The sequence below is a fragment of the Eumetopias jubatus genome, unplaced genomic scaffold (genome assembly GCF_037043125.1).
Source record: "Eumetopias jubatus isolate StellerSeaLion01/CBP00866 unplaced genomic scaffold, mEumJub1_p1.0 scaffold_17, whole genome shotgun sequence".
Taxonomy (NCBI): Eukaryota; Metazoa; Chordata; class Mammalia; order Carnivora; family Otariidae; genus Eumetopias; species Eumetopias jubatus.
Genome location: NW_028274823.1, coordinates 49,485,694 through 49,505,131, shown reverse-complemented (window position 1 = coordinate 49,505,131; position 19,438 = coordinate 49,485,694).

Below are 19,438 nucleotides of genomic sequence, written 5' to 3'. Positions count from 1 at the left end.
TGTTGCTGGGTGAAGAGCGGGCTCCCCAGCGTTGGACGTATACACATTGAGATTGAATATCACGTTGGAGGACAGACGAGGAGCAATGCAGGTGGGTTATGCTAGGTGACATTCTTAGTCCTCTCCCAGCCCCGAGCTTGCAAGTGTCTGTAGTCTTCCTCTTGGAAGCTTTATTTCCATTCCATTCCTTTTGTTCTAGAGAATACTTAGATGATGAACTTCGCCGTTTGCTTCCCAGGATCCTCCCCGCCCTCCCAGCATTCCAGAACAGCTGCTCTTCCGTTCTGGTGGGACTGGCCCCACCCCAGCGCCAGGGGGAGGACTGGGCGCACCTCAGGCAAGGAGCATGAGCCCATCTCTTGCCACAGTGATAGGTGGCTGGGTGGGCAGTAACTGAAGACAAAGGCAATCAGGACCGAGTATTCTCCTGGACACGGGTTTCAGTTCATATGTGGGCATGGGGGACCTCAGCAGGACAAGCCTCAGTACACCCCAGGACTGTGGTGCACCAGCTGTGGGAAGGACTGCTCCCTCTCCCAGCGGGCAGGACTGAGGAGGCACACACTTGGGGTAACAGATACACTCAGCGCCCTCCCCAGAGCCCCTGTCCCGTTGTCAGTTGCCAACTCTGGCTTTTTTATTTGGTTTGGTCTTGTTTTTTCGGTCTGAGGCTTTTTTCGGCTGCTGGAGCCTACTGTGCCTGCTCTCGGCACAGGCCAGAAGTACCAGGGCCACTGGGTGGGATAAGTGATACATGGTTCTACACTGTTCCCCCAAATTCCTCAGTGGCCTTGCACTCCAGTTCTCTAATTGTCTAGATAACCCTTGATGGGCTATTTCCCTTCCCAAGTCAGTTTTCCATTTTCCTGCTCGTGTTTCCTGGGATCACGTCCCAAATAAACTACTTAATCTCACATCCTCGGCTCAGGATCTGGGGGAAATCTAGCCTAAAGTACCCAGCTTGCTGCTGACAGCCATCCTGAAGCCTTGTGAGAGCTCGTGTAAGGATGAGACCAGGACCACGGGAGAAGGTGGGGCAGGAGAACAAGGCAAAGTGGGTCCCTGGGGACATCGACGAGCTATGGGATCCACACTTGCTGGAAGTCTGCCTTTTCTCTAAACATTCCATTTCTGTGAACCGCACGTTTTCTTTCTAGCTTAAGCCAGCTTGAGTTGGGGCTTCTATCATTTGCACCCAAAAGCATCGTGGGTGATCTAATTCACAACAAGGAGAGCCCCCAAGCATGGCCTTGGAGGTTGGGGTGGCAGGCAGTGAATGTTGGGTGAGACAGGGAAAGAGCATGCCGTGGAGATCAATGTCACATGGACCCTTCAGCTCGGCCACCCAGCAGAGCCGCTTACTTGGCCTCTCCTAGGCTTGCTTCTTCCTCCCTGAAACAGGACAGTGTTACCAGCCTTTCAGGATTATGGATAGTTCTGAAAAAAATAACACTTGAAAAGTCGGCAGCACATAGCAAATATTTAATACACGGTAGTTATCACTGATAATAAGAGAAGGAGGAAGAAAGGAAGGCGAAGGAAGAGGGGGATTTCATCTTGCCCTTGGACTCCACGGTACAGCTCAGAGTTGGGAGGGAAACAGGGAGTGGTCGGGCCTGACCAGGGAAGGGGCTCTATCTTGGGACGCACAGGAGGTGAGGAGAGCGGGGCGCAGCTGCAGAGCACCTTCTGAGCACCAGGCACTATTCTGAGCCCCTTTTCCCTTGTTCATTCATTTCATCATCACGAAAACCCAAGAGACACACACTGTTATGACCATCACTTACTGGTCTGCAGAGAAGGAAACTGGGGCACAGAGAGGTTGAGTAACTTGCCCGAAGTCTCATAGCAAGTGTGTGGGCAGAGTCGGATTGGCACGCAGGCACTCCCCGCTCCTAACCTCTGTGTTCTCCTGACTGCAGCCCCAAGATAAGGGCATCCCTGCAGATGTTGAGTGGCTTTAATTACAGGACGGGTTCTCTCCCACAGGCAACACAGATTTACTGGTACAGGCCTGGCAACAGTGAGAACATTGCATAAGCCCCCGGTCACTGGTGAAATGGCTGTGGAATCATTCTAGGAACCAGATTTTCATCCCATCCTTCCCAGGGGAACAAGACCTCCTGTGTATTTTCCAGTGGGGAAACCAGAGAGCTGGGAAGCTGTTTTTAACCCCACTGAGAGATGAGCTAATGATGCCGGAGAAAAAATGGAGGTTAAAATAAACTCTAAGAAAAACTCGCGCATGTTTGTGAGGCCCTAAACTGTGCTGTCATAAGAGGCTGGGAAACCTCCCTCTCCAAAGAAAGCAGACTTTGACTCATCTTAAGATGGTTTAAGGGCTGAAGGAATACCACAAGGCCCTTCAAAAATGAACCCCAGGAGAGGAGGTAGGTGTTCTCTCAAGTTTCAAGTCACACAGCTGTCTTGCCCCTCCTCCAACCCCGGCAGCTCGAAGACCTAAAAAACTATAGCAAAGACATTTAAAAGCTAACAAATTAATACAGAACAGTTCTCAGAAACAAGAAGACGATATGTAAGTGAACCAGAAACTTGGAGGGATCCTTAAGAAACCCAAACAGATGATGGGTCCGGATCTAGAAAGGGCTAGCATGGCACAGAACACACACAGCTACTATACCTGGCAAACCATCACCACTCAGCTAGAGCAGGAAGGGGACTGTGGCCGGAGATACAAGTCAGAGAGTCCTTAGGATACAATACAGGCTGCAAGTGAGGATACTGAGTAGAAGGACTCACCAGGGAGAAGGTACTCCCGGTAGAGTGAAAAGAGATGAGGACAAGATTACTAGAGGATGGGCAGAGGGAGGTGATTCCATTCAATGACTAATCATTCAATTTCTCGACTATAACCCTGAACTTCACTGCTGCGGTCATTTCCCCAGAAGGCTTTCTGCAAGCAAGACACTGCTTGTTGGGAAGATGCGGATGGATGGACCAAACAGAGAGCAGAAGATGTTTCGTGTTCATGGGGCTCTTGCTCTCTTTGCCCCTTCCCGGCTGTCCCACACTGGTGTCATTTCTCCAGACATGTCCCTGCCTCCAGCTCAGAATGTTGAGCCACCCCCTCCCTTCTCCACAGGTGTGGGCCTTCAAATCCCCAAGGCAGTGATCACCAAGGGCAGGGAGCTGGGACTGAGGCCCCGGCTGGGACAGGGACCGGGAGACAGATTGGGAGCAGAGGGTCTTCTCCCATAACTGGAGTGGTAGCAGCCATGACTTGACAAACACGGGCTCTACCCACTCCACACCCAGGGAGAACAACTCGCAGCCTTGGAGAGAGGCAAGGGGAAGTTGGTGGTTGCAGTTGGTGGACTGAACACTGACATTTTCACTCCCTCCCACTAAAATGACAGCGAAAGGGTCAAGAGAAGGTATAAACCCACAAAGATAATGGGAGGAGAAGAGGGGATTAAGCAACATCATATTCCAGGCTGGAAAGCTGATGGAACAGTGGAACCAGCTTAGCACACCAGAGAAAGCTGAATTGCACGCACGCAGGTAGAAAGCCACGAAGCAAGTGGATCTACACCACAGAATCCCCAGAGGCTTGAGAACAGGCGGCATCCCTTTCCCCTGGAAGTGGGTGTGAAGGTGGGGCCAACAAAAAAATGATCGGTCACAAGCCTGTTGAATGACCCAGCTGATCTGAAAACATGTGCCCACACTTTGAAACCCTGCGTGCAAACGTTTACAACAGCTTTCTTCATAACTGCCCTGGGCTGGAAGCAACCAAGATGCCCTTCAATAGGTGAATGGATAAACAAACCAACAAAATTGTATATCCCCCTAATTGCATGTTATTAAACAAAATGAGCTCCAAAGCTGTGAAAAGACATGGTGGAAACTTCAACGCATATTGCTAAGGGAAAGAAACCAGTCCAAAAGACCACATACTGTGTGATTCCAAACAGATGGAGTCTTGGAAAAGACACGACTCTAGAGGAAGTAAAGAGCTAGTGATGCCAGGGAGTGGGGGAGCGCTGAGCAGGTAAAGCACGGGGAAGGGGTGGGGGTGTCTAGGGCTGCAAAACCACTTGGAACGATACTGTAGTGGTGCATTTGTCAGAACCCATGGAACTTATTTACACAAAGAATGAACCTTAATTTATGCAAATTTAAAAGAATCATCTAGAAGGTCATCAGATTCCAGGACAGAATGCAGGATGTGACAGAACAATTTAACTGAATTACAAATATGTGAGTGAACCTGACTGGAAGGGATGGAGCGAAGGCGCTGACCTGAGGCATTCTGGAAACGAAAGAAAATAAAGACAAAAGGAGCTGGATGTAACCATTGTGCTCTAGCTCTACTCGAAGACACGCCCCCACCCCCACCCCCCCATGGAAGTACAGCTGAACATTCTGACAATGCTATGCGTGGACTTGAGCACTTAGGTTACGGGATGGAGACTGACTTCTCACTGTCAGAGTAGGAGGTTACAAATAGGTAGGAAGAAGAGGCTAAAAATGCATAATGCAAAATAAAAATGCTAAATGCATATTTGGCTTAATATAGATACCATATAGATGGCTACATATAGGAATATTTATAGATATTTATATACACATGGCTTAATATACATACAGATATCTTTTTGCTCTATCTGCTGAGCAAGCCTGGAAGCAACAGCATCCCAACATCAGTGTGCACACCCGGTACCCAGATCTTGGTTTCTAACACTACTCTCCAATAAAAGGAACCAGGACTCCTTGGAGAAATGGCTGATTCTAGAACTGGGACCGGAAATACACAAATGAGCCAGGAGCATCTTGTAGTGCTAAAAAGTAAGAAAGTGCTCTCTTGTGTGCTCTCTCCCTCTCTCTCTTGTGCACGCGTGGGCGCGCACGCGCACACACGTACACTGCACCCACACCGATGAGGACATGTCAAAGGACACAGGAGCCAAGTGAAAGAGTTCCTAACAGCCAAAGCTAGAACAATTTGAGCAACAAAATAAAGCAGCATTGAATTACAACTCAAAGTATAAAATAAAGGTCCATGAGTCTGTAATGATATAAAAGAATAAACAGAGAACACTCAAATCTCCTGCACAGAAGAATTCCACATAATCTCTATTGATCCTTTGCCCTTAAGGGGGTAGAACATAACTCCCCAATCCTTAAATATGGGTTGTGCACAGTGACTTCCTTCCAAAGATCACAGTATGGTGGTGGGGGAAGGTGGAAAGAGCCACTTTAGAATGGAGAAACCTGAAAATAGTACCTCAGCCAGGCAACCAAAGTTACCCTCCTCAGTGATAAGCCATGTTGATATTACGTACTCTTGATAGAATCTGATGAAAATGGCACCATGCCTCTCTGTAGTCTTTCTCTCAAGAACACATAATTCCTGCCTGATCACTAGAGAAACTTCAGAAAAAAGTCCCAACTGAAGGACATTCTACAAAATACCCAACCAGTACTCCTCAAAATTGTCAAGATAATCAAAAACAAGGAAAGTCTTGGCACAGTTCTCGCCAGGAGGAGACTAAGGAGATATGACTGGACACAGAAAGTTTATTTTTTTAAATCCATGGAAGCAATAAATCCTAGATAAGACTAGCTAGAACCCAGAACACTTGAAGAATCTACTCAACAAGCAGATATAGAAATATTTTCTGATAAGAGTATTTTGTTCAAGTTCACTCATTATAAGAACAGATCAAGGATTTAAAAAAAAACTGGATCTTTGGATGAACATGACAGAAAAGTAAAAATTTTAGTAAAATCTAATCTTAGGATGACAGAGAAATAATTCTATCATATTTGTATTAAAAGGGAGTTATTAGAAATTAGTGTAAAGTACATATACTCTTATATCATCACTTCTGATTTTTAAATTTAAGTCCACAAGCGCCATAAAAAGACGTTAGATATTATTCTTGTAGAATACGAAAACATTGGGGGAAAATGAAATTTTCTCTTTGGAATGAACTCAATATATTCTGCCCCCCCAAATAATCTAAGAACAAGTGTAACCCCTGGAGCCATTCCCTCCCTCGCTACACAGGTTGGGGACTGTCTGTTCAGCTCAGCAGAAGCCTGAGGCTTCATTTTCTGGACAGGATAAAATGAGGATATCCAGACAGGAAGACAGCAGGCACGGATGAGTGGGGAGTATTAAAAATGGGATTAAATGTAAGTTTACTTAATAGATGTTGAAACCTTCAGTCTTCTTCCCCCACTCTAATCTTGGAGCACCAGCAGTGAGGCATATAGGTTCCAGGCACGGACTATGTAGGCACTCCCTGACAAAACGTCTGGCCTGATTGCCTAGAGAGAAGCCCATAGTCACCAAGCACCCCTTCAACACACCCACGCACGCACGCGCACGCACGCACAACACCCAGTCAGATTTTGGGGTCTTCCTCAGACAAGAAGACAGCCAAGAATCACCTATCTTTTGAGGAAAGCCTCTACTAAGAGACAAAAGCAACTTGGAATAAACAGAGGCTGTGTAGGGAGAAAACATAGGAAAAATGGTCATGAATATCTTCAGAGAGATGAGAGGGATTATTCCATACATGAAGCGAAAAGAGGAACCATAAGAAAGAGCATCCAAAGGAAAAAAACGAGCCCTTAGAAATTAAACACATAATTAGAACAAAAGTTCAGTACGTAAAGAGAATGAAAAAGACACGCCAAAGACTAGGAGAACATATTTGCAAAACACAGATGTGGTGAAGCCTTGTAGCTAAGATATACAAAGAACTCTTAAAACTGAGCAGTAAGAAAACAAGCGACCCAATTAAAAAATAGGCAAACGATCTGAACAGATTCTTTCTCAAAGAAGATATACAGATGGCAAGTAAACATATGAAAGGTTGCTCCACATCATATATCACTAGGAATTATAAATTAAAATAACAAGACACCACTACACACTTATTAGAATGGCTACAATCCAAAACACTGACAACACCAAATGCTGGTGAGCATGTGGAGCAACAGGAATTCTCAGTCATTGCTGGTGGGAATGCAAAGTGGTACAGCCACTTCAGAATGCAGTCTGGAAGTTTCTTGCAAAGCTAACCATAGCCTTCCATACAATCCAGCTCCTTGGTGTTCACCCAAATGAGTTGAAAACCTTTGTCCACACAAAAACCCGCATGTGAATGTTTATAGCAACTGTACTCATAATTGCCCCAAACTAAAGGCAACCAAGATGTTCTTCAGTAGGTGCATTCAAAAAGTATCAATACAAGCAAGTTATTTTGAAATATGGAAGTAAATACGAGCAGAATTGTTAAAAAAAAATTGGAAGTAGTTACTTCTGGAGAAAAATAAACAATGAAGACAGAATAAGAAACTAGTTTTTGTTGTAACAAAAGAACAATTTGCCTCTTTGACTATGTCCATGGATAAATGTGATAAAAATAAAAACAACAACAAAAAAAGAAAAATAGAAAACAAACTGGAGAGGAAAGAAAGCTCACACATAGACTGAGCACCACTCTGAGCCAGCACTGTTCCAGACACCTCTTCGTACTTTTCCTCACTGATTCCCCCTGCCCCCAACCATGAGCACGCATCACCTCCCCTATGATGTGGGTGAGAAAACAGAGGCCCAGAGACACCAAGACCCTGCCTGGGGACAGATGTCCAGCAAGAACTACTCAATCTGTCCATCTCCTCTTCCCACCCCTTTGGGCAGCTCTTACCAACACATTATTTTTCTTCTGAATTAGTTCCTCTAAAGAGTAAAGGTCTGGTCCCTTCCCCAGTGCCTTCCTCCAGCCCCTGCTGACTTGGGGACGTAACTCTGTCAGTGGTTTAATTCAATCCAGATGGAAGGCTCCACTTGGCTCCTAAAGCATGCCCTTTGAGAGTGCTGAGATTTGCAGATAAACCTTGAGATGTGAGAGGAGAGCAAGAAGACAGGAGGGTGACAGCATATGAAGTTTGGGGGTGGGGGAGTCACTTAGGGATGAGTTTGAACCTGATGGAGAGCCTCCTGCACAGCTGTGAGGCCTGTGGCCAGGGTTTGGGCTTGGGCCACCAGCCCAGAATCTTAGAGGCAGAGACTCATGTGCTCCGCCCATCACAAATTCCCCAAACACTTTTGAATGCCCAGCAGCAGGCTTTGGGGTGGGAGCTGGGGTACAGTGTTGAATCAGACATAAACCTCTGCCTTGAGGGATTCATGGTCTAGCAAATGAGACAATAAGATGGGCAGACAGATGGGTATCCAAATATTTATGGTCCAGTGGTACCAGAAAAAAAACATAATAGTAGAGGCAGGGGCAGTATAGCAGGAGGACAAGAGTCATAGTCTTGAAGGAATTGACATGGAACTGGCTTATGAAAAATGAACAGGCACATGCCAGGGAAAGAAGCTGGGAGGCCCACCCCAAGCCCAGAAAAGAGCAGGTGGCAAAGGCATAGTGGCTTGGAAGGATGGTTAATCATAGAAGCAGGGTGAGAAAGAACTCTAGGGTTGCTTGGAGCAGTCCCATATAGCTCAGAGGTGCGGATGTCATGAGACAGGGCCTCCATTCTTGGTCCTTCCTCTTGCTGGTGGTATGACCTAAGGAAAGTCACCTCTACTCTCAGGGCCTCAGTTTCTTCATATGATTAACGAGGAAAGTAGATTTGAATTTTTTAAAACAACATGAAAATAATATGTTACACTGTATTCTTAAAAAAAAGAAAACCCAAGTTATATACCTGGGGTGTGATGAAAAACAAGTTTCTTGGCCCAGTCCTCCCTACTTCTGACTTATGTCCCTAAGGCAACCTCTTTTAATCATTTATGTTTTGTTTACTGAAGTCCTTAGTCTCTGAAACTCTGAATAAAATGTTTATGGATCTGTTTTTTGATTTACTGACTTTAGTCTATTGACTTCATAGTATGAAAAACAAGAATTTAGTTGGGACCCCTGGGTGGCTCAGTCAGTTAAGCAGCTGCCTTTGGCCCGGGTCATGATCCCAGGGTCCTGGGATCGAGTCCCACATTGGGCTCCTTGCTCAGCAGGGAGCCTGCTTCTCCCTCTCCCTCCCTCTGCTTGTGCTCTCTCTGTCAGATAAATAAAAATCTTTAAAAAGAAAAACAAGAATTTAGTTCACATAAACTCCCTCCTTTGTCTCTTCCTCTCTGTTCTATCTTTCTATCTATCTATCTTTCTATCTATCATCATCATCTAACTCTGTGTTCTATTATTTACATTTGAACATTTTTAAACAATGTACTTATACTTCTATTTCTTGTTTTCTCAACGCTATTCAATATCTCGACAATCTGTTCAAAAACTAGGCTATTAACTCCTCCACTTTTTATTTCATTGTCCCCCCCAACTTAAGTATTCCATTGACTACACATGTATTTTTATATTATCAAGATCATTAACACTGACATTCTGTCTTTAATCCTAAGTTTCCATGCTTTGTTTACCAGTTATTTTTAAAATAAAAAATATGATGGATCATTAAATTCTACACCTGAAACCAATTTTACCATATATGTTAACTAACTAGAATTTAAATAAAAAATGAAATTAAAAATTTTTTTTACTGTGTAATCAATAGTGTGCTATAATTACATTGCCTTTATTGTTTCTCTTGCCTTTTTTTTTCTTGGAGTTGATAATTGCCTTTCTTTTCTTTCTTTTTTTTTTTTTTTTTGATAATTGCCTTTCTATTTTCCTCACATTATCTTATCTTGCCCTCCTCCTAGGTTATTCCAGTGTCACAAGAATAATATAAAATCTATGGAATTTCTAGATTGTAAGCTCCACCAGGCAGGCATTTTTGTGTTTTGTTCACCGCTGTGTGTCTTCATCTGCTATATTGAACCTGAAGTCAGAATGATTTTTATCTAACCCCCAAGACTTTAAAAACTCAGTTGTACCAAAATAACTTATTTTTTTAATCTTGATTTTTTAAAAAGTTTGTTTATTTGTTTGTTTAAGCAATCTCTACATCCAACATGAGGCTCAAACTCATGACCCCGAGATCAAGAGTCGCATGCTCTTCTGACTGAGCCAGCCAGGCCCCCAGTAAATTTATTATTTTTTAAATTTTATTCACTTGGGGCGCCTGGGTGGCTCAGTTGGTTAAGCAACTGCCTTCAGCTCAGGTCGTGATCCCAGAGTCCCGGGATCGAGTCCCACAGTGGACTCCTTGCTCAGCAGGGAGTCTGCTTCTCCCTCTGACCCTACCCCCTCTTGGGCTCTCCCTCTCTCACCCTCTCTCTCTCTCAAATAAATAAATAAAATCTTTAAAAAATAAAAACTAAAAAAATAAAATAAAAATTTTATTCACTTATTTTATTTTATCATTTTTTTAAGTAGGCTCCACACCCAACCTGGGGCTCAAACTCACAACCCTGAGATCAAGGGTCGCATGTTCTATCAACTGAGCCAGCCAGGCTCCCCTTCAAAACAACTTATTAAGTGTCGAGTACCATAAACATAAAATTATTTTCATTATTTCTATTTAATTCTATTACTTTTATTCAAATGTAGTAATCCTCTCCATCACCTCCCAGACTAATGATTATTTAACATCTGTATGCAGTAATGAGAAGCTCACTTTCTGTATTTGGGCATCTCTGATTCTGAGAACATCTTTCCTCTTTTAAGTTTAAAATTGCCTCTCTGTAATTTCTTGCCAGTGGGCCTAGCTCTTCTTTCCAGGGTCTCAGAGTGTCAGGCAGCTTGCTGCGTCCTGGGTCAGTCGTTTAGAAATAGGATAGCTGCATCATGACCTTCTTCAGGCTTAGCTTTTGTAAAGCGAACTGTAGCACCTCTCTTCCTCCAGCGACCCTGCAGGTTCCTATCCCTCACCATCTGACCATGCTGCCCAAAGGGCAGTGCCTACAACTGCCCACAGACTCGGGGCCCATTTCAACACTCACAGTAAATAGTAGGTGTGCAAATGGGTATTATTTTGTTAAATTTTCTTAAACTCTAAAGCCCGGGAACAGCGTGAGGACCAAATATAGAAAACAGTGGCAACACAATCTCTCTTTGCTTTAAAATGTCAGGTCTTAATATGACACAAAATACATACTGAAAGCTCAATACTGACCCTGCCTTAGTATTGCAACCACAACACAGCCCCGAGCATGGAGTTGTGTTCAAAGCAGGTGCTCATATGGGTTTGTGCCTGAACCCCAGACCAAAAATACAAGCGGGTTTGTGGTTTTTCACTTGTTTATGCAAAATAGAAAAATTGAGGACAACATAGGAAATATTTTGTAAAGTTAAATTTATTAATTTAGAGGACTTTTCTTTATTGGGACCCTCTATTCCTCTTCCTTGTTTTGATATTAAAATAAGAATATAGATCTTAAAATTTGTATTTGATTATTTTATAAAAGGTTGGGTGATTCCCATTTAAAAGCTCCAGGAACATTTTGGGAAAACTGAAGTGCAGATCAGATCATATTTTTTAAACTAATTAATTAATTATCTTTGTGAGAGAGAGAAAGGGCACTTGTGCATGAGCGGGAAGGCAGGGAAGAGCAGAGGGAGAGAGAATCTTAAGCAGACTCCCTGCTCAGCTCAGAGGCGACACGAGACTCGATCTCAGGACCCTGAGATCATGACCTGAACCGAAATCAAGAGTCTGATGCTTAACCCACTGAACCATCCAGGCACCTCAAGATCAGATAATATTTTAATGGGTTTCTTGGAAGTATTAAAAGTTGGGAACTTCATGTTGTCTTCTAAACTGGGAGTGTGGGTGAGTTTGCTTATAGGCCCGTGGAATCCGAAATCCAGGAACCACTGGGCTAAATAAATGAGTGGAGAATGGAAATCCAGACGGTCTCCAACTTCTGCTGCAACGTGAGCTGGGGGCCTGCATTAGGCAGCCTTCATTGAGGAGATGGTCAGCTGGGAAGGGCCCTGGGTCAGCTTGCTGGCTCTTGGGCTGTGGAACGGGCTGGATGTGTGTGGGCCTGGAATGAGCCTTGTTGTCTTTTCCTCTCTTGGAGCTGTCCTCCAGGAGGTCCTGTGCCTGTACTTCTCCTCAAGAAGGAAGGGAGGAAAGAGCTTTGTTATACTAAGATGGGTAGAGCTGAGCATCCAGTAAGTGACAAAAGAGGAGATATAAAGAGGAGTGATTTGAGGCCAGAAGCCCAAGAAGCCCCAGGCTGGGTGGGCTGAGGAGATCTGGGAAGCCTTCCTGGGGGAGGAGGAGTCTGTTTAAGCCAGTGTGTAGGCCAGAGTTGGGGGAGGCATAGAAGTGGCAAAGGTGCATGATGTCTGCAGGGACCATGGAGGGAAGAGTCCGGTCAGGCCTGATGGTAGTTAGGGTGACCTTTCTATATGTAAGGAGGTGTTAAACAGGGGAAAAGGGGTTCCCTGTTGATTAATTTGGGGAATGCTACATTTAACAAGTCAGGCAGCCTTCCTTACCACAGGGCTTTTAACATGGTGGTATGACCTGAGAATCTTTAGGAAGCAAGTATTCCGTGTTCCCCCAGTGATGGACCCTTTACTCAGAAAATGCTCCGGAAAGTAGGCAGAAAAACGTGAAGGAGCTTGCCTGGCTAAGATCATGGCAAGCGTGATGGACGTTCTCAGGCTCTCAGGCTTCCCGGTATAGGAATGTGGGCTGAGTACTAACCATGCAGATTCCCGGGCCCATCTGCCGATAAGAGCTCTGGAGCAGGGCCCAGGAATTCACGCGCCTAACAAGCCGGTGCCCATGCAAGGGTTCGAGCGACCACACTTTGAGAACCGGCAGTACAGATGGGACAGTATCAGTGATCCAAAGGCCTGGAAACTACAGTTCAGACAGCAGTCACGGATCCAAGCCTCTGCTGGGGTAAGGGGCTGACAGCTGAGAGCCTCTGATCAGCTCCTCCTCCCCCTGCTGTAAGGGATGGGGGTGGGGAGAGCTGAGCTGCCTGTGCAATGGAGGAGGGCCCAGCAAAGCCACTTGTCTTCCCCCTGGTGTCGGAGATCAGGTACTGCAGGTCAGGGCTCGCAGACTTAGAGAGCAGGCCGGCCAGCCGCTGCCCCAGGAAAAGTAAGGGGACAAGGCTCAGCTCAAACCTTGCTTCTTCCAGGAAGCTTCTCCTAACTTCCTCCCCCTCTCTATGCTCCTGCAGTGCTCATTTCTGAAACATACCACCTCACTTTGCTACACCTCCTCCTGATGTCTCTAAAACAGTTATTTTTGAGCTTATGCAAACACTGATAGCATTATCTCATTAAGTGGTCAGCCTTAGGGATGCTATCGACAGCTGAAGGTCTATGGATATTAATTAGAGTTACAAAGATAGCAACCAAGGAGCAAATGCCAGGGATATAGCTGAAGGGAGAAGGGGGAGGGGAGACAGAGAAATCTCCCCTCCAATATGACCCAACTTCAATAAAGTAGATCAATCAAGAGACAGCAGAAAGGCTACCCACTGTCAGGCTCATCTATATGACACTGTGGAAAAGGCAAAGTCATGGAGACATAAATTAGCTCAGTGGTTATCAGGGAAGATTTGGGGATGAGCTGAAGACAGTAATTGCTTTGCAATCAGGCTTGGAGGCGGGAAGAGGGGGAACCACACGGCAGAGCAGGGGTGGGTTAGAGAAGGTCCCAGAGCACACCCTACCTCCGGAGACCACGTGGCAGTAGTGGGGAAAGATCAGCCTGCTCAGCCAGCACACAGAACCCTCCCCACCCTCCCCACCCTGCCTTGGCCACTGACTAATGTCTTAAGGACGTGAGAGGCCCAGAAAATACGCTGCCAAAGATTCCATGAACGGCGGGTCACAGGATCTGGGGTAGAAAACGAGATCAACATTAAGAGCGACTGACTTGATTAGAGCTTCCCATGTACCGGGTATGGTGTGCTATGGGCTTTATAGGCATTATCTCATTTAATCCTCACAACAATCTTATGGAGCTATTACTACCCCCATGTAACAGAGGAGGGGACTGGAACCCAGAGATGTTAGGTAATCTGCACAAAGTAACACAGCTGGTAAGAGAGGATGGGATCTGAACACAGGCACCTCCAGCTTCAGAGCTCTTGGCCTTAAACAGCACTGCTCTCTATTGCCACACGGGCCATCTCCCACCGTCCCGGTGACAGTGGAGTCTCTTCCCCCACCTTCCTGCAATGCATCCACCCTGCCTTGGTTTGCACACCTCTGTTGGTGGGAACTCACTATTTTCCCAGGAAGGTCGTGCTTAAATGAACTTAAAGTTGACTTCTGAATACAGGCACCCACGCTCAGTTAGCCCTCTGGGCCCTGAGTTAGCCGTCAGTGCTGCCCAGCAAACATTGCCACCTGCTCTTGGGCACTGGGGAGGATTGTACTTCCTGGCCTCCGGGAATTAGGTGTCCCACGTGCCTTCCTCTGGCCAAGGAAATGGGGACAGACCCTTCATAGGCCAGTGTGCAATTCACCTCCTTCCTATACTGCAGTGTTTGGGGGGCTCACATCTGGAGGAAACCCCACTCGGCTTGGATCCCTGAGCAGCTAGGACGAGCAGAGCCCCCACCTGATCTGTGCTGTGCTGTGAGCAAGAAGTAAGCCTTGGCTGGGTAAGCCACTGAGATTTGGGGATTGTACATTACCGCTGCAACACTTAGCCTAGGCTGGCTGCATGGGCCACAGAGCAAGTCAGTCTGCTCAGGGCCAGCAACAATCCAACCTCCCCCAAATCTTCTCTAAGCTACATAACCCCAGTTTTTCCAGCCAAGCCTCCCATGACTTGGTTAGCTGACTTCTTCCCTGCTCTTCTCTTCTGGATACACTGCAATGTGACAACTGGACACAACACTTGGCAAAGCCAGTTGCCTCTTCCCTCCTCCTCAGTGCCCTACCCTAGGGATGCAGCCCATGTTTCACTAGGCCTTCACCAGGAAGGCAAGGCCAGCTCCACTGCCGGATTCCATTCTGACCTGCCTGGCCCTAATGCTTTGGGGCCTGGATAAAGAGAGGGCTCAGGATTTAGAGTTAAACTGACCTGGATTTTTAATCTTGGCTCTGCTACTAACTTAACTGGGTCACTGTGGGCAAGTTACTTAACCCCTCTGAGCCTTTTTCTCAAATGAAGAACGATATAATAAGACCAACCTTGTCAGTATCAGGTAAAGTACCCAGCCCCTCCCTGGGGTCCAGTGGCTCCGTGCAGATGCTATTTCCCTTCCTTCCCCCACTCCATCTCCTTTAGACTCCCAAGATGGGGAAAAGGGAAGGCATTTCTGGAATGAGGCTCCGGGTAACTCCTGTACCATGGCTGTGCCCTAAGCCAAGTCTCAGGCCAGTCGTGGGGAGGGGCCCTCCTGCCCTCCTTTGCAGGTCGCAACTGTCTGCCCCCCACCCCCATTCCAGGGGGCTGCCCCATGGGGCTGGGGAAGAGGGAAGTGGACTCCAGGCTGCAGATGTTCAGTGTTCAGAGACACGCTGCTGAGCTAATCCCAGGGCTGTTGGCAAGGCTGGGCCAGAGCCTCAGAAGTAGGCTTCCAAGAGGCCCTCTCCTGCCTGCCGGCTGCCTGTGGCTCAGCTCGAATTTCCGAGGCCCCCAGCTCAGGAACAGCTGTGGGGCTGCCCCTCCCCCCATCTCTCTCTTCCCTTCCCCCCACATGAGTCAAAAGGACAGTGTTGCTGCGCTAGCTGGGGGTCTGGACGGGACCCAGACGTCTCCCAGCCAGTTCTCTGAAGCCTCAAGGAGCTCAGGGCCATGGGGTTTCTTGGGCTTTTCAACTTGGAGACACGTTTCCTGCTGCTCTTCTCTTCGCAGAAAACCCCAGGTCCGGCTTTGCTGCTCGCATTTTTGCCCTCCCCTCTGCTCCCTGGATGGCGGCGCTTCTCAGGATACCCTCTATCCAGTGCGGTGGGGCGGAACTGGACCTGGGGTGGGGTTCAGCAGCAACCCCACCTACAAGCCTCCCCAGCCTCCGCCTCCCCCCAGGTCTCCACCCGCCTCTTCTAACTGCCTCCGTTCCCATGTCGCCAGCATCACCCCCCGCCCCTGGGTAGAGGGGTGTGCGTGTGCGTGCACGTGCCCGTGGGTGTGTGCTCACTACCATTTTCTGAATGCTTGTTACAGGAAAAGCTTGTGTTATTTTATCCTCAACTCTCTTGCTTCTTCTCTTTGACAAACACGGAAATAGACAAAAAGAGAGGGTGAGAATCTTGACTTGTTCACAGAAATAGGAAATGACAAAGCCAGGATGTGACCCCAGTTTTGATGCTCTGATGACTTCTGCACCCATGCCCTTTCTCCAACCAACCATGGAGCCTGGGAAGGACCAGTCATCTGCCTGGGAGCATGTGGGGCAGCTATGTGATTTACCCCCACTCAGATACAGAGCCCCACCTGAGCCACGGACGTATGTGCTCCTTTAGCTGAACACGTTTCAAGAGTGACACTGAGGAGAGCCTGATTTAGCTGGGGGAGCGGGGGGAGATCCCCACCATCCCAGGGTGCTGGGATGAAGTGCGTTGATGGGAAGGCAGAATCTGTCGCCCTCGGCTGGGTCCCCAGGCTCTGTCACAGGACTGTTCCTTTTCGGGTTGGGAGTCTTCCAAGTGAACATAAGGGTACTTTTCATGAATGAATTAAAATACAAGCCAGCGTCCACCGAAGAAACCAGGTTTGAGCCAAGCAGGGAGAATACCTGTCCTCCTGGGTTTGTTGAAGGATCACATGGAAGGGTCCACCAGGTGTCTCCTAAGATGTTCCCAAGGGTAATTTTGACACTATACAGTCTCTGCCTATAATTACAAACTAAGCCCAAGCATGAACACTTGTCCCTTACTCATGGGGAACTTGCTTCTAATGGTGAGATTCCAGGACTGGAGAGAAGTCTGGGGAGAGCCTGGAGACCTGGGGGCTTCCAGGGACCTTGGTCTCACTTCGAGGCCCCTGGAGGTCCGTGTTGCTCCTCCCCATCTAGATTTTCAGTGTGGGGCAATGCAGGAGTGTTGGACAGAGAATGGGATCTGGGCTCCAAAGTGGCTCTTCAAGGGGACCCAGGGCAGGTCACTTATGCTCCATGTGGCCCCCACTTTTCCCATCCGTCAGATGAGGCTGTTGGACAAGTAATCCTGCTGAGACTCTGGGGGCCCTTGGGGACTCCATCTGGAATGGGGAGGGCCCCAAACCCTGGCCCGGGGGCAGCACCAACTCTAAGACTTGCTGTATCTTGCCTGAGGTCCCTGGAAGCCTCTGCCCACTACTGGTGGTTGCCTCTGGTTCAGGGCTGGCTTCTGGATCTGCTTCCAGAAGACAGTATCATCACCTCATTTTCCAGGTGAGAAAGACACCTCTGTTGCCTGTGGGGCCTTCCCCAGCCCATCCCCTTTCCAATACCTCCATCCTCCTTCTGTCTCTCTGTTGTGAAGCTCCCATGTCCTGGCACTGTCCTACCCAGGCCTGCCCTTCTGCAGAGCCTCAGGCTCAGGTCCTCGCAGGACTCCCCCATAACCAACTAGGTGCCCCCATTCCCTGAAGGATTGCCCCCTACCCTTTTCTTCTGTTTCAAAAGTCTACATTTTGGCTTGCAATAGTCACAGGCCCAATTTCCTTTCAACACCAGCTGGGTGACCTTGGACAGGTCACCTCAACTCTCCAAGCCTTAGCTTTGACGTTTTGAAAGAGGGGCTACAATAATAACAGTAATTCCAGCAGTCACCATGTGTTGGGTGCTTATAATGAGCCAGACTAGAACTCAAGTCCTTACATACAACTCAACACCAAAAAACCCCCAAATAATCTGATAAAAAAATGAGCAGAGGACCTGCATAGACGTTTCTCCAAAGAAGACATCCAGATGGCCAACAGACACATGAAAGGATGCTCAACATCACTCATCATCAGGGAAATGCAAATCAAAACCACCATGAGATGTCACCTCACACCTGTCAGAATGGCTAGAACCAAAACGACAAGCAATAACAAGTGTTGGTGAGCATGTGGAGAAAAAGGAACCCTCCTACACTGTTGGTGGGAATGCAAACTGGTGCAGCCACTCTGGAAAACAGTTTGGAGGTTCCTCCAAAAATCAGAAATAAAAAAATTAAAAATAGAAATACTATATGACCCACTACTGGGTATTGACCCAACAAATAAAAAAATACTCTAAAAAGATAGATGCTCCCCTATATTTTTTGCAATATTATTTACAAGAGCCAAGATATGAAAGCAACCCAAGTATCCATCCATAAGAGAATGGATAAAGAAGATGTGGTATATATATGCAATGGAATATTACTCAGCCATAAACAAAAATGAAATCCTGCCACTTGCAACAACATGGATGGATCTAGAAGGTATTGGACTAAGTGAAGAAAGTCAGAGAGCGCCCAGCATTGGAAGCCAAAAGTCCTGTTGTCATCACTCAACCCTTGGGGTGAGCAGAGCCCCAACCAGAGTCGTCCCCAAAAAGTGCCATGGAGACGGTGAGTGCAAACGAGCCTGTCAGGCACCATCCTGCCCAGACAGCATTATGACAGCCCCCGAGGCTTGCTGGAACAGCTGCTGGGCAGTGGGTCCCGAAGAGCCTGGTTTGCTTTGGCTTTTATTTGGATCCCGTGGCCCATGGCTGAGGGAGAAGAGGATGGGAAGAGAAGGGAAGGTGGGAAGGAGGGAAAGGAGGAGAGAATGAGCTCCCTCAGAAGCCTCTGAAGCTCCTGGCCGGTGAGTGGAGTACCTGGTGTACAAAGCCTCCTTGTGCCTGAGTCTCACCGGAGCCCTCCTGAACGCTATCAACGGGACAGGGCTTGGGCTGTCCAGGTGGGGAAACTGAGTCTCAGAAAGCAGCAGTGGCTTGCCCAATCAGTAGCCAAACCAGGGATCAAACCTGGATCTTCTGATTCCCAGCATGGGTTTGCTCTGCCTTCTAGACATCAGTGCGGGGCCTGGGTGCGGGCTTGCAGGGACTGTCCTGCCCTTCCCGTGGGCCCATTCCACAGCCGGGCAAGGAAGTCAGCAGGTCAGTCTCCTTACATCCAGTGGGGAGGGGACGGAAGAGCCAGTGCTGGAGCTGGGGCCCTGGTTCCAGCTGCCCCCCACGGCTCCCAAGGCAGAAGCCTCTTCTGCCCTTGCACCTTCCCTCTCCCTCTGCAAAATGGAAAACTTTGGTTCCCTGGCAGGTGGTTGCAGGGCCAGATGGGACCATACCTGAGAAAAGGGGTTGCAGGCTGTAAAGCCCTAACCTGAGGGAAGACGAGCTCGTGGACTCCTCTGGCGCATCGCGGCCCCTGGGGAAGGTGAGGGTCAGGCTGTCCTGTCCTGCTAGAGGAGGGATTGGACCCAAGTGTGTATTTACCTCACCCCGCTCTGGGGTCAGCTTCAGGCTCTGCTGGCCAGGAACACAGCTGAACCCAAGCCTGGCCCTCAGCCCTGGGAAAGAACTACACACAATGACAATGTGCTTTCATCTGCCCACCTCCCCAGACATGGGCTAAATTAAGTGCATCCCAGGCAGCAGATCCGTCCCTATAAACTGTAC